Source organism: Silene latifolia, chromosome 2, assembly GCF_048544455.1.
Source record: "Silene latifolia isolate original U9 population chromosome 2, ASM4854445v1, whole genome shotgun sequence".
NCBI classification, from domain to species: domain Eukaryota; kingdom Viridiplantae; phylum Streptophyta; class Magnoliopsida; order Caryophyllales; family Caryophyllaceae; genus Silene; species Silene latifolia.
Genome location: NC_133527.1, coordinates 98,437,812 through 98,453,224, shown reverse-complemented (window position 1 = coordinate 98,453,224; position 15,413 = coordinate 98,437,812). Strand labels below are relative to the sequence as shown.

Here is a 15,413-nt window from a genome sequence, read left to right as displayed (position 1 = left end):
TCTAATTGACACGGTCGATAAACTCGATAAAAAGACAATGCATGTTTAGTTATGGCGATTTAGCGATGCATGTGACATAAAATAAAATGCAAGCATAAAAATAAATAAATCCTAGTATGGCCTTTCCTAAAATAGAAAAACTATTAATCTATTACATATTCGGAAACCAACTCCATTGGTCCCTTGAACTTCGGTTGTGGCACGCATCTCGAGGTAACACCGTCTTTATGTATCGCCATTCTTGAAGAAATCCGTCTTTTGGAACTCCGGAATGAATAAAATTACATAATAAATTACATAATTTCCTATTATACATTTGTAACTAAAATAAAATAAATCTATTAAATTACAAAACGGTGATACGAGATCACAATAAAAATTACAACCGAATCGATATTCCCATACATTTCGGGAAATACCAATTAAAATCTAAGGCCATACTAAGTAAAATTACATAATTCAAAATTACATAAATTAAAATTATGACAATCATAAAGAAAATGCAGCATTATATTATGTATGAACATGCTCAATTTTATGCTAAATCGCCTTTTAATTAGCCAATATCGTATATTACTCGGTTTTTACGGATTTGCGTGATTTCAACATTTTATAATCACAAAAATGCATAAACTCATATTTATGCATAAGTTAATTACCCTAACCTCTTAGGACTCAAAATATAGTCTCCACTAGTAATTTGACCATAATTAACTTTTATTTACTAAATTGTTCATAAATGGACAAAAATTACAAAAATAAGCTATTAAACTTCAAATAAATCCATAAATTTCAAATAAATTCAAAATTCAAAATTTAAATTCATGAACATTCTGGAAAAAATCCATGACACTCATAATGTTCAAAATCTTAGGTTAAAAATTTCGAAATTTTTCCGGAAAAACAATGTTGCGGTTTATCGATATTTAATAAAATAATCATAAAAACATGGAAAAATTATTTTCATTAACTTTTCAATTTTAGATCTGAAAAATATAATAAAATGCAACATTAGACGTTTTTCCTAAGTCATAGATTATGTTTTATTAATTTTCAACTAATAATGTCACTATTTATGCCATTTTTCTTCAAAAATTCATAAATCATGCTAAAAGACTTCTTTATAGCCAATTATTTTACACACATCTTGTAAAATTGCATGTGACAACATATTAATTTTCTATGACCAGATTCGAAATTTAACTCATATTAACCTATTTTCTCTTAAATCCGAATTTAATGATGAAAAAATCATTTTTCGAGCATAACTAGTCCAAAATTTATGAAAATTTACAGGTTATCTCAAAATAATATATGTAACAACATATCCAAAAACCAAGTGAAAATTTATAAAATCACATTTAAATGTCATTATTATTAAATATGAACAATAAAAATCCGAAAAATTAACCAAAATATCCTAAAACACTTTAGGACCAGAAATATTAACATGCATGTAATTATTTCGTGATATATCATAATAACACAAATTTTACAAGTTTTATTTGTTATTCATATAACTCGGAAAAACTTTTAACCAATTTGCATGCAAACAACCGTGGCTCATGATACCGATTGAAGGAAATGTAAATTCATATACATATTAACATACTCTTATATGTCTAAATAAATTTGTCATAAAATTAAAACGGATCTTATGCATGCAAACAATAATATAAATAGAGGAGAAATCATGTCCTTACAAAATGGATTTCGGCTATTAGGGCACAAGTGAGATCACCTATCTCTTCTTGTTCTTGAGCTATTCCAATGGAAGAACAAAGATCTAAGTTTAAGATCTCTCCCTATGCTTTATACCCAAGGCTTCTCTTAATTATAATTAATATTACAAATACTAGTTATAATATTAATCAATGGTAGAAAAATGGAACCAAAAATATTTATAAACTCTTATATTATTTTCGGTTTTTAGAGAGATGATGAGGAGGATTTTATTCTCTCTAAAACTTGTATTTTGGATAAGTGAAGATGGAATGAATACACACTAAAACATTTTAGTGTTATTAGGTAAAATTATAAGAAAAACAATGATGGCATTTGCTTCCCCAAAACCGTGTAAGAGGAGAGAAAAATGGGAGCCAATGCATGGAGAAATTGTTCTTCACAAGGAACAATAGGCTTGCATGGCTAGGTTTCCTTTTAATCATTGTGTTTTCCACTAATTACAAACAACTTATAATTAGCTAAAACACCTTCTAATTTTCGGCCCTTTGCATAATATGGTGTCCATATTATTTTTGTCAATTGTCTATATGTTACATGTCACATGTCACATATATTTGTTTATGTATTTTTATCATATTAAAAATCAACGTATTAATAAAAATACGTCATATACAAAATCGACTTAGTAATTTCATAATTACTTGTGCCAAAAATTTTACCAATTTATAAATCACAACATATTGTATTTATGTCAATTCATTCAATTTAATTGTTACATTAAACAATTATTTCATCCGAGTAATGATACAATTCAATTACTCAGACCGTACCTTATTTAATCACATTTCAATATGATACGTAAATTTTACTTCCAAAATCGTCCGTCAATTTTCAAGTAATTTAATTAACTCGTAACATTATACGATTAATTAAATAATCAATTAAGAGTATTGCCCTTTAGGTATGACCTAGGGGGTCAACTGATCACCACCGTCACACGACAGTAATGTCAAACTCTAGTCAGCCAATCATTACCGATATATGTTGACCGGTTGACAAGATAACAATATTACTTCCCAATTGTATTCATTTTAATGAGACTTAAACATGTGATCATCATGATCAACAGTCGTGATCGCATTATTGTCGGAGGACACATATTCCAACACATATACCAAAGTGCCTTACCAAGGACCACCTTAGCATATAAGGGTACAACCAAAACAAAGTCATAAAGCTAACTTAGCTACAACTAATCGACACAATAGTGATGACTCCGCCCGTCCATGTCCCACGAGCTATCATAATATCCATCACCTGCTAGTCAACTGCTCACCATCCTTGAAGGGATCACCACAGTTTTGAAAACATAAAATGGGGTCAGTCAACTGTATAACCAAATCAATATACGCAGTTGAAACAAATATGATAACATAATCAGTTAATCACCAACTCCAACAGCCACAAATCATTGATTACCAATCGTAACGGGTAACCTACACCGCCAGTGGGGGACCGTAGTCTTGCCAACCATATTCCCACTCATCGGAACGAGCGAACCTAGATCATTAATGTGCACATTCCCCTTGTGACGAGAGACACAAGAGGCGGACATGGGAATGAGACCATCTCTCGACATGGCTCACAAAACAAGCTCAACCACAACCATCACCATCTCCTCCAACCAATCCCGACAACATCAACCGCACTGATAAACTGATGTGATCAATATTTGAGCATATTTAGTCCCCGAATTAGCCTCGTTCCTATGCTTTTTAGTGCATATTTAGGTCATTTACTATCTTTAGTCCTTTGTTTTGCATATTCTTTGAGGTTTTGTTTCCTTGGTAGGAGAGGAGTGCAAACCTTGCATTTTCATGGCAAAATAGAGCTAAATTGATTGAATCAAATGATCAAGCATCAAAGAGAAGACAAGACTAGAAGGCCTTTGTACATAATGTAGTAGATGGGCAATGATGAAAAAGATCGTTGCATCCCCGACAAAATCCCAGAGGATTGTTGGAAGAAGAAAAGAGGAAAAGAAGAAAAGGAAGCTGAGTCCCAGGACGCTCGTCCAAACCATCAGGACGCCCGTCCAGCAGCTTCCCAAGACGCTCGTCCAAACCATCGGGACGCCCGTCCAGCAGCTCTCCAATCCGCCCGTCCTGACCCTTGGACGCTCGGATTGTACTCCAGAGGGGCACGTCCTCTTCCTTCTTCATTTAAGATGCGCATATTTTTGGAAGACTAGCTAAAAGGAGACCCGCATCTTTTCTTGAGAGGAGCGATTCCTCAAGGACTTAATCGTCATTTAAGCCCTTAGTAACCCTAATTTGTGCACCTAATCCCCACTGTAAATACCCCATTAGTCTAATTAGATTATCATATTCTTCTTATCAATCTTTAGTGTAGTTTATATTATTCTAATCTCTCTTTAATCTTGTAATCAACTTCTAATTAAATATTAATACAAATCTCATTTCCTTAACTTCTATTTTGTTCATCCTTTATTTTGGGTAATTGAAGATTATTTGGGTTTATTTGGAGGATTGACAACCTTCCAATCATCCATCAAGTACTTCTATTATTCTTTGCTTATTATTTTGGAATCATCATTAGGTATAACTCTCTTAATCCCTTTTTAATTATTGTTAATCATCTTCATTTATTCATCATGTTTTGATTTGTTAATATGATTGACAACCTTGTTAACATGTTAAACTTGATAATGAGTGAGTAGTTTCCTTAACTAGGGTTAATGGGTAATTAGGGGAAACCAACATGAGGGATGATTCATGCTTAATTTAATATGTTTTCATAATTTATTTGCTTGCTTGTTGTGATCTCAACTTATGCACATGTTATGTTTGATGAAATGCGAGCCTATGAATCCTTACATTTTTTACCCATCACCTACCTTTTCAATGAGACTTGTAAGACATAAACCAACTCGAGTCTCATTAGACCATGCATATAGTTGAGTGGGGAGGATTAAGTCGACTTGTAGGTGTTGTACAATTTAATAGATTCGGCTCCGGGACCCAAACCTTCCTAGAATTGTAAGATATAAACCAACTCGATCCTATCACAACAATAATTGCTTGCTTATAATTTGAGAATATGTTTGTATGATCAATTTCCATGAATCCCCTATGAAACCATGACACCCTAGTGCTTTTAATAAGTTGTGTACATCTCATTTTAGTCATCTTCCTTGTTTACTTTAATTGTTGTTTAGTTTAGTGATCTTCTTATCTCAACCCAAATTGTGACACCCCTAGACACCACTACTTGCAATCGAAAATCCTACATCAATACCCGTCCCTTGGGATCCGATTTTTACTTGCCTCTTTACTAATAGTAGAGTTGTTTGTGAAGTTATAAATATTGTTTTGGTCTAGGTGCTCCTAATGACAAGCAACCGAAATCTAAGCTCAAAGCGACCCGACCAAAAATGGCGCCGTTGCCGGGGACGATGTTAACTTGATTTGATTTTCTTTGATTGTTATTAGTTGTGTCTTTCTTTGCCTTGGGGAAGTAAAACTCCTCAAGGTTTGTTCTAATTATTTTCAAGTTGTTTGATATTTTGCATGTCTAGAAGATCACAAGGTAACTTGTTACCCATTGATCACGAAATTGAAAGGACTTTGACAACCAATAGAAGACTTGCTAGAAATACTTTGAGAGGTATTGGTGAGGTTGTAGATATTCCACCAAACACTATTGAGTTCATCAACCCTTTTGCAAGAGAAGGTGAAGAGAACCCAACACAAAATCAATCACACAATCAACCCACAATGCCTAAATTTTCATCACATTCCGTACCAACCGAGGAGAACCTACCCAATGGAACTCCCACACCACAACACTTAACCGGAAATTTTATTGCAAAATCCGCATTTATCCAATTCGTCGAAAGAAGCCAATTTTGGGGGATGCCTAGTGAAGACCCTCATTCCCACATGAAAACTTTTTGTGACTATTGTGATGCAATTTCACAAACCGGAGTGACTCAAGACCAAATTCGATGGGTCTTATTTCCTTTTTCTCTAATTGGCACCGCAAAACAATGGTTTAAAAGCCTTGATAAAGCTACTCTTGTAATTGACTCTTGGAAGAAGTTGGCTCTAGCTTTCTACAAAAAATTCTACCCTCCGGAAAAGACTAACATGCTAAGAGCTCAAATTACGGGTTTTAAGCAAAGGGATGAAGAATCTTTGTATGAAGCTTGGGAGCGATTCAAAGGAATTTGTCGCTCATGTCCTCTTCATGGACTTAGCGAGTGGTTCTTGGTAGAATAATTTTGGAATGGTCTTTATGAAGACTCAAGGAACATTCTCAAAATGGGATCAAATGGTATGTTCACCGAAGTTGACGATAATCAAACTTGGAACAAGATTGAGGAAATGGCGGTCCATAATTCACAATATAGTAGACCTCGCAAGGCTACTAGAGGAGGAAAGCATGAAGTAGACTCTATTACTCAATTGGGTGCTCAACTTAGTGCTCATATTGACACCATCAACTTAAAGTTCGAGAAGGCTATGGCTAAACTTGAAGAAGCCTTAAAATCACCAAAGCATCATGTTAATGCCATGATGGCATCTTCATCAATCCCAAGTGGGATACATGAGAATTGTGGAACTTTGGGACATGAACAAAGTGAATGTAGGGGAACAAATGAGAAAGTGAATGCTTTTCAAGCATACAAAAGTGGTACCCCTTATTCCAACTATTACAATGAAAACATCAAATTCCACCCAAATCTCTCATGCAAAAGCCAAAATGTTCAAAACCCTCAACCAACATACACCCCACCTCCCATGAGAAACCAAAATCAAAGACCCTTTTTCAACCAAAACCAAGGTTATCAAAATCAAAATCCATACAATCAACAAAATGACCAAGGTTTTGATGTTCAAAAAACGGTCCTCCAAATGCAAAAGAATCCACAAGAATTTTTCACTCAAATGCAAAAATATTGCCAAGCAAAAGACATGACCATCAACAACATCGTAGCCCACACAAAAATGTTGAAAACTCAATTGACCCAACTAGCATATTCAAACTCTCAAAGACAAAAGGGGCAATTCCCACCTCAAAGTAATCCCCCAAGACATAAAACGGTTAGTGCCATTCACTTGAGGAGTGGTACGAAATATGAAGGACCAAAGAAGCAAGTTGAGGATAAAGTTGTGGAAGCTAGTGACAAGGAAAGAGCTGTGCAAAACTCTAGGGAAGAAGAACCCACCAAACAAGAAGTTTCAAAAAAAAGTGAAGAAAAGGCCAAAGAGAAGGAGCCCATTGTGATTAGACTTCCATTCCCGAGTCGTCAAGCTAAGCCTAAGTTTGATGACCAACTTGGAAAATTCATGGAAATTGTGAAGAATTTAGAAGTCTCGATTCCTTTCACGGAATTGATCAATCACGTTCCGGCCTATGCAAAGTACATGAAAGACATCCTTACGAAGAAGAAATCAATCTGGAAGCTTGAGACTATTGCCTTCACTAAGGTGAGTAGTGCCATCCTTCAAGGGAGTTCACCTCCGAAACTCAAGGATCCGGGAAGCTTCTCCATTCCATGTACTATTGGTGACACTACAATCAACAAAGCTTTATGTGACCTTGGGGCAAGTGTTAGTGTCATGCCATATTCGGTTAGCAAAAGGCTAGGAATGGGAGAACTCAAATGTACCAACATCACGCTTTAAATGGCGGAAAGATCAACAAAGACACCTTTAAGGGTATGGGAAGATGTTCCCGTGAGAATTGGAAAATTCTTCATCCCGGTGGATTTTGTTATTGTTGACATGGAAGAAGACTCCAACATTCCTATTATCTTAGGAAGACCTTTCTTGCACACCGCGAGAGCGGTGATCGATGTGAAGCTTGGAGAACTCACCCTTGAAGTGAGAGATGAAACATCACTTTCAATCTTGACAAAACCATGAGAGCTCCCCGATTGCATGAGCCGTATTTTATGGTTGATCACTATAGCCGGAAGGATGATAGGAAGAAGTTGGAATTTCAATGGAAAAAGAAAGTGGATGATGCTCCATCAAAAGAGCAAGGAAATAGCAACAATGAGAGCTTGAAAAGCTCACTCATGACAAGTGAAGAAGATGGCCTCATTGGCCAAGACAAGAAAGAAGGAGAGTTGTCTCTATCAACTCAAGAAATTTTTAATGATCAAGTAGATGAAGTTTGCGGTCTTTGGGATGATGAATTCAAAGGGATATTCAATCCCTGTAACACCCCCATTTATTCAGTAGCCTTTAGCTAGACATTCCCAAATAATAAGACTGTTACCATCTCAGTTTTCCGAGGTAGTGAATAATAAAGTCCAACTCACCAAAGTATTTAAATTAAAACTTTAACGAATACATATGTATTACAAATTAATCAACTAAAACTTAATATAAAATAATTTACAACTCGCACCGGAAATAAATAAAGTGATATCATAATCTACGTGGTCTAGACTTCTAGGTAGATTGGCCAAGTCCTCATGCATCTCATTGCTCCCAAGTCAGCTAATCTTTAGTACCTGTCAAATCTGCTACCCATTATGGTTCACCACAGGTGTTCACGAATACACTGTCAACCACGAGGTTGAGTAGGAATAGCTAAACAACAACAATAAATGAATACAAGACAATATAAAATGCAAATGCAATGCATGCTCATGATCAATCCTCCGACGCTCCCGTTCATCCCGCCAATCCCTAGCCGGGGTAATCTCAATAACATCCCAGAGACAAGTCCTGCAGAACCAGTCTGGGGAAACCAATGCATGTGCTCATGATATGATATGCAAACAATATACTTACCATCCCAGATATGAGGCTGGGGAAACCAAATCAATATAAGCATCTCAGTCACGAGCTGAGGTAGTCAATAATCAAATCATCTCAGTCACAAGCTGAGGTAGTCATTAAACAATATATCTCAATGCAACCAACCAACAATCATATATCATCCATCACAATTCCAAATAATTCAACCAGTAAAATTAGATAATACCATTCAAGTAAACATTAAAGTGATTGAGTAGCTATCCCACCTGTATAGCAAAGCGGTTCAACAAAATCCAAATAACAAAGCACACAAATCCATGCAACAAAACCCGTCTCAGAAAAGCGTCACCAATTAATCTTAAGATGAAGAAAAGATGAACAAGCTCCTTATCTCTCTAGTCTCCATCTCTCTATATACATATTTTGTGTTTTGTGAAAGTGAATAAAAATTGTGGTTTGCTATTGTATATATAGTAGTAATGTAGTATCGTTTTAGGAAAGTTTATAAGTCGTAAGATATAATAAAATATTTATGACAGGTAAAATAAATAAATAATACTAATAATCATAATAATCATAATCATAATCATAATGGGGTATAATATTATATTATTAGGAATACTATAATAAGGTGCGAAATTATGAAACTAATTAGCGCGTAACATCACTCAGCGAGTTCAGCTTTGCGCACTGATTTTCAAACAGCTCTCATTACTTCGTTACTTATCGGAATCAAGCTTGTGACTATGCGTTGGAAAGCTAAGACAATAAGCTTTCACCTACAATTTGAATCACCCTCATAGAAGCTTCAAAACTCTATATATTCCTGTTTCAAATTACCCCTAAAACAAGTGATCACATTTCCATAATTGACACATTTGTGCAAGCTTCCTATTAACCTTTTATAGTCTACCTTGTACTTTAGACACACACACAAAGGTCATATAACCATAAAATATGAGGGGTATTACAGTCTTTCCTCCTTAAAATGAACTTCGTCCTCGAAGTTCGCGCATACTAACAACCACTCAAAACCCATTCCACCTAAACCCTGCATGCTAATCAAAATGTTATCACTGCTAACTCACATTATGACACCACTTGCACATATTACCCAACATATATACCATTAACTTCAGTAGTATTACAATCCCTATATTGGTAATGTTATGAACCAAGACCATCATGGAGAACAAGTGCAAAAATCTATTGAGGACCTTGATCATGATAATGAGCAAGCTTTCGACTACTTCTTCAAGGTGTTGAGTAACATCAACAACACCTTGAACATGCCCCCTTGACATCTCACATTGGATGAGAGTTTGGTGGAGTCCTCCCTAAACCACCATTTGTAAATATTCTAACTCCCTAACTTGTATTTCAATTATTACATTGCATTTTTGTCATTTTTGGGTTTATATTTTTGTGCCTTGATCAAGATATTCATCATTTTGAGAGAAGTGAGGGAGGGACTTATGATTTTATTGATGTGTAGTGCTTTACCTTAGTGTGGGGATAGCAATTGCCTATGCTATTCATGCCTTTGTAGTGGCCCTACAATGAAGAACACGAGAATTGAAGAATAAAAATGACACGGGTTATGATGTACCCACGGATGGACCTGAATCCGTGTGGTCAAGGAGGAATCCGAGCGTCCAAATGGACAATCCGCTCGTCCTGAAGAACCCGAGCGTCCAAAGTCACCAGACGCTCGTCTGGTAGAGCTGTAGAATACAAAAAAAAATGGTCTGTAAAAGAATCCCAGCGTCTCAGCTGAGAATCCGCTCGTCTTGTTTTGGACGGCCGTCCTTCACAAAAGACGCTCGTCCTTATAATGGCAAAAATCTGGGATTTTCTCTGTAAAGGAATCCGAGCGTACACCCAGAAAGACGCTCGTCCCTACCCAAGGAATCCGCTCGTCTTAGAAGCAAGACGCTCGTCCTGTGGCGTCTTTTCCGGAGCCAAACATTGAAGAATCCGCCCGTCCTGATGCCTGGTCCGCTCGTCCTCTGCTGCGTTTTCAAAAATAACGGTTCTTTTAAACCCCTTTTCTCCCATTCATTCTCATTTCTTAAACATACAAACACTACCCACTACCCAAAAACCCCAAAAACCCTCATCCTCTCCATCAACAAAATCAAATTTCCTCAACCAAATCAAATCCAAACTTCCTCACAACAAAAATTAATCACTCCTTTTGCAACAACAAGTGATTCAAACACCAAAATCTTCAACCTTTGAGTCAATTTTTAGGATACAAAGCAACATTCATTCATCCTAAATCGATTTGGGTATAACTAAAAATTGAAGATTTCAAACTCTCATTAGTGTAATCAAGCAAAGGAGAATGGCAAGAACTAAAGGAGGTAACAAGGTACCCCCAAAGAAGACACTTTCCAAAAGGCAACTAGCTCTTCAAGCAAAATAATTGTCAAAGGCTTTGGTAGTCTATGAGGCAAGGTTGGAGGTTCAACAACAAGATCCCCCTATGGAAGCTACAACATCAACAACTCCGGTCATTGAACAATTATCCAATTATCCGGAGGTAACTTTCACTTCCGACTCTCATAGGGAGAAATTCACTCTTTGCTAAGAAAACCATCATGCCTATTAAGAAAACCATATATACCTCCTAATGCATATGATTCTACCAACTAGTATGCCATATAATCTAAATGCAACTCCTAACAACACATAGATACACAAACCGCAACAACAAAATACACCACATTCTCCTTGACATGTAAGCCCATCCTCCTTATATGAACAATGAAAATGAAATGGAAGGGAAATAGAGATTAGAACGATCGTACGAAGTGGTCTTCATTTTCCCTTGCTAATGCCTCAAATGTAGTGTTGTATCTATGCGAGAAGAGAACAAAAGCACAAGTATATACAATTCTACACTACTAAATTAAAGAACATGTTTTTGGGTTTTTGAAATTTTCAAATTTTTATGGATTTTTGTTTTATGAAATTAAAAGACATATTTTTGTGATTTTTCGAAATTTTTCAATTTTTATCATTTTTGGAATATAAAATCCCATCCCCCACTTTATTTTGGACATTGTCCTCAATGTACATGTAGGAGTAGGAATGAAAAAGAAAAACATGTTTTCGGATTTTTGATTTTTTTTTTTTTTGAAATGAAGTACAAATGCAATGATATGATATGAATGAATGCATGCTCTAACTAAATGCAATTCTATATGACATATATAACAAATGAATGCAATCTAAACTATGCTATATGATGCATGATTTAAACTATGGTCACTTATGATCAAACCTTCCCAAACCGATTTAAACACTATCTCTAGTGTAGAAAAGAATAGGATTGGTCATTAGTGATTATGCATGAATTCTAGTCTATATGCAACTATCTATATGAATCATGTGAGATATATTACAATGCAACTATACTATATGAACTAGCTAATGCAAATGCAATATGATACAAATGCATGCGAAAGCTACACTAAATGCAATGTATATACAAAAAGGAGAGAGGGAGAGAGGAGTATCATACAAATGGAGGTGATGAGGTAGGCCTCTTTCACTCGTCATCCTCCTCATCTTGGGGGTAACCATACCGGTGAGAACTCCCGCCTTGGTCATACCCTCCTTCTTGGCCCCAGTACCCTCCTTGGTCAAACCCCCCTCCTTGGCCCGAGTACCCTCCTCCACCGAGATTCCAAGCTTGGTCCCCTTGATTAGGGAACAAATGTTGTGGTTGGGCCCAAGAGGGCTTAGGACCATTAGGGTCAATATACCCTTGTTGAGCCATGTTATAGTATTGGGGATAAAGGGCCAAGTAGTTGTCGACCCTCCCTTCATGTACCCCGAGGTCCACTCTATTCATGAGTTTCATCAAATCATTAATACCCGGGGTATTGGGGATTTCCGATCGGAATTCGGTATAAGGAGTGGGGTATGGTGGGATAGGCACATAGGAAGGTGGGCGAGTAGGCCTTGCCGGTACCCCATAAGGTACTTGTTGTTGGCGGGGTGCCTCTTTCCTTTGAGGGGGACTGTCGAGGATTTGGATATTAAGGAGGTAGCTTGGCTCAGGCGAATATGGGCTCAATCTTGGGTCGGTGCCCGGTATATTCCAACCCGAAAGGATGATTGAGGTGCACCTTTTTGTGAGCCATTCTACACTCCCTTCTTGAGTGTAGTTACACCACCGGTGGTGGGTGAAGACGGCATGTTTATCAATCAAAGTACTCCCCTCAAGAGGAGCATAAATCCCATGGGAGTTGAACCCAGGGCAAAGGTAGTTGGCCAAAATAGTAACTAGACCTCCCATTACGAAGGTCTTGAGTTGGGTGGTCCCTTGAGCAAAATCATGAAACCTTGTAAGTATCTCAAGGGGGGTGTTGAAGTTATAGCGCCTCGTACCCCGAACATTCAAATAGGACTCAAGAAAAGTTAAATCAATGAGAGTACACCTATCTTGTTCGTACCTCCCATTGATGGTACCGGCCACAAAGCGTTTGGTGATCCGAATCACCGGATGTTGGATGGCGAAGGTATAGCATTGATTTAGACTGGTAAAATTCCTCCCAGAAATAGCCCTCAAAAGTAGGTCCACATCGAAATCAGCAGGTTTTTCGGTATAGTTGGTGGGCACATCAAGACCGAAAATGTGGGCAAATTGATTAAGTGTAAGGCTATGGTCTAGGTTGCACAACCTAAACTCCATGCCCACATTGGTTCGAGTATTCGTGACAATACGAAGGCTACTCAAAAATTCCAGGGTGAGACTAAGGTACGTCTCCTCATGGGCATGGAAAAGTTTTCCAATCCCTAAGCCATCAAAGAACATCTCGGTGTGGTACCTTATCTCGAGGACTTCCAACACCTTAGTATCTATGAATTGAGTGGGTTCATAGTTCTTACCTAGCAATTTGACAAAGTAATTGCGGTGGGCATCGGATTCGAAGAGTACCTCTGGGTAGTACTCAAGTTGCTCTATTCCTCCTCTTATGATGGGACGGAAGTTCCTTGGTGGCACTACCTCTCGCGGAGTTGAAGAGGATGATCCCTTGCGTTTCCTTCCGGCGGATTCAACAAACTTCTTAGCCTTGCCCTTGAGGTTCATCATCTTGAAGTTGAGGAAATTGGGTTTTTTGTTGGCTTTTGATGTGAGGGGAGTGTTTTTGAGGATGAAGATGAGTGTTTTAGTGTTAGATAAGGTGAAGAAATGAGGGAGAAAGGGGGTGATTTTATAGAAGAAAAGGGGAAGCCGAGCGGATAAGGGTGGGGCCTGGGCGGATGATTCGAGAAAAAGACCCCAATCCGAGCGTCTTTCATGCGGGACGGGCGTCTTTAGTCTGTAGAATCCGAGCGTCTTCCTGTAAATTCGCTCGGATTTTGAGACAGGACCTCAGCATTTTCTGGAGCAGGCAGAAGACGAGCGTCTTCTGTTTTGGACGGGCGTCTTACTCGGGACGAGTGGTTTCTCAAAAATCCGCTCGGATTTTCTGGCAGTTTCAAAACTTTGTTTCAGATGTCATTTAGGACGGGCGTCCCGTGGAGAATACGAGCGTCTTCTTTGAGGACGAGCGTCTTGTGCTGAATCTGCTCGGATTCTGAGACAGTGCTAAACAGTAATGCGGTGAGGGCCCTGGACGAGTATCCAGCCCTCGGGACGGCCGTCTTTGGCTGCTTTTCTTCTTTTTCTTTCTTTTCCTTGCACAATCATACCCTTTCACCGATTTGTTATTCCTCCTCATCTTTTTCTGAAATTTGCTCAATAAAAAATGTAAGAAAACTCTCTCTCACTACTCTCATGCAAGAAATCAAATACAAATGCAAAATGTAATATTATACAAAGTAAGGAATCCAAGAAATATCTTACAAATGGTGGTTTGAGATAGGACTCCACCAAACTAATTCAAATTGTAGAAATTTTTGTCCATAGAGCTCAAGGCTCTTAATAAGAGATCAAAAGCTTGTGAACAAGCTCCAAATAAACACAAGTATGGGTTGCTCCATTTGCACATGAAATTTGGCCAAGGAAGCTTGTCATATGTTCTTTTTTTAGCTTTGTCCTCGACACTAGAGCTTTCCCAATGCTTCCAATAAACAAGCCCTTGATTCTTGTCAACACTAGGCATGAAGTATGGTTCATTTTCATCCGTAGACTTCCACTCACCAACTTCTTCTTCAATTTTGGTAATGATGATAGCATTTGAATTTGTCAATCCTTCATAAGTAGAAGGAGAATTCTCATGGCATTGATGATCGAGTTCCTTAGAAGTTGTCATTGTGGGTGCCAAGCTTCCACAAGTGGCTTCACGAGCAAGTTTCTCTTTGAGCTTTTTCACCAAGTAGCTTTTGTACGATGCTTTGGCCTTTTGAAGAAGGTCTACCATATCCTCTTCAACAATCATTGGCTCCATGATAGGTGTCAAGTAGTCTTCATGAGGAATAGGGGAAGGACGTTCTTCTTCATGATAGGGTATCTCAAATGTCTCAAGGATAGGCTCCTCAAGCAAGGTGATATTACAAGTCCATCCGTTAGGCTCATCATCATTGTTGCTATCTTCATACGAATCATAAATGGGGGCTTCATTCTTCTTCATTATTTCTTCCTCCAACATCTCAACACTCACATCAAAAGACACACCCTCGTACTCACAAAGGTTAAGAGTATTTGGCTTACTCAACCTCAAATCTTCCTCATCAAACACAACACTTTCATACTCGCAAGAGCTCAAGGAGATTGGATCTCCCCATTTTTCATTTTCCATGTCAAAAGTTACTACTTCAAATTCACATTCATGATCAATGTCCAAAGAATGATGGGGAGTGGTTGTTTGGGATTCTTTCATTTGGGCAATTTGAATCTCCAATTCCTCACCTTGGGCAACAATGCCTCGAAGAACATTGTCCCTCTTTTGGCTCTCCTCTAGCATTTGTTTG

The 15,413-nt window shown here is 37.6% G+C and overlaps 1 non-coding gene across 1 annotated transcript; it reads right to left on the bottom strand.

Moving 5' to 3' along the window:
* Positions 1-5,855: 5,855 nt before the first annotated feature.
* LOC141644472 (small nucleolar RNA R71) lies at positions 5,856-5,962 on the bottom strand. The gene has a single exon (XR_012544088.1). It is a non-coding gene; the product is annotated as a small nucleolar RNA R71 (small nucleolar RNA).
* Between the last annotated feature and the right edge of the window lie 9,451 nt (positions 5,963-15,413).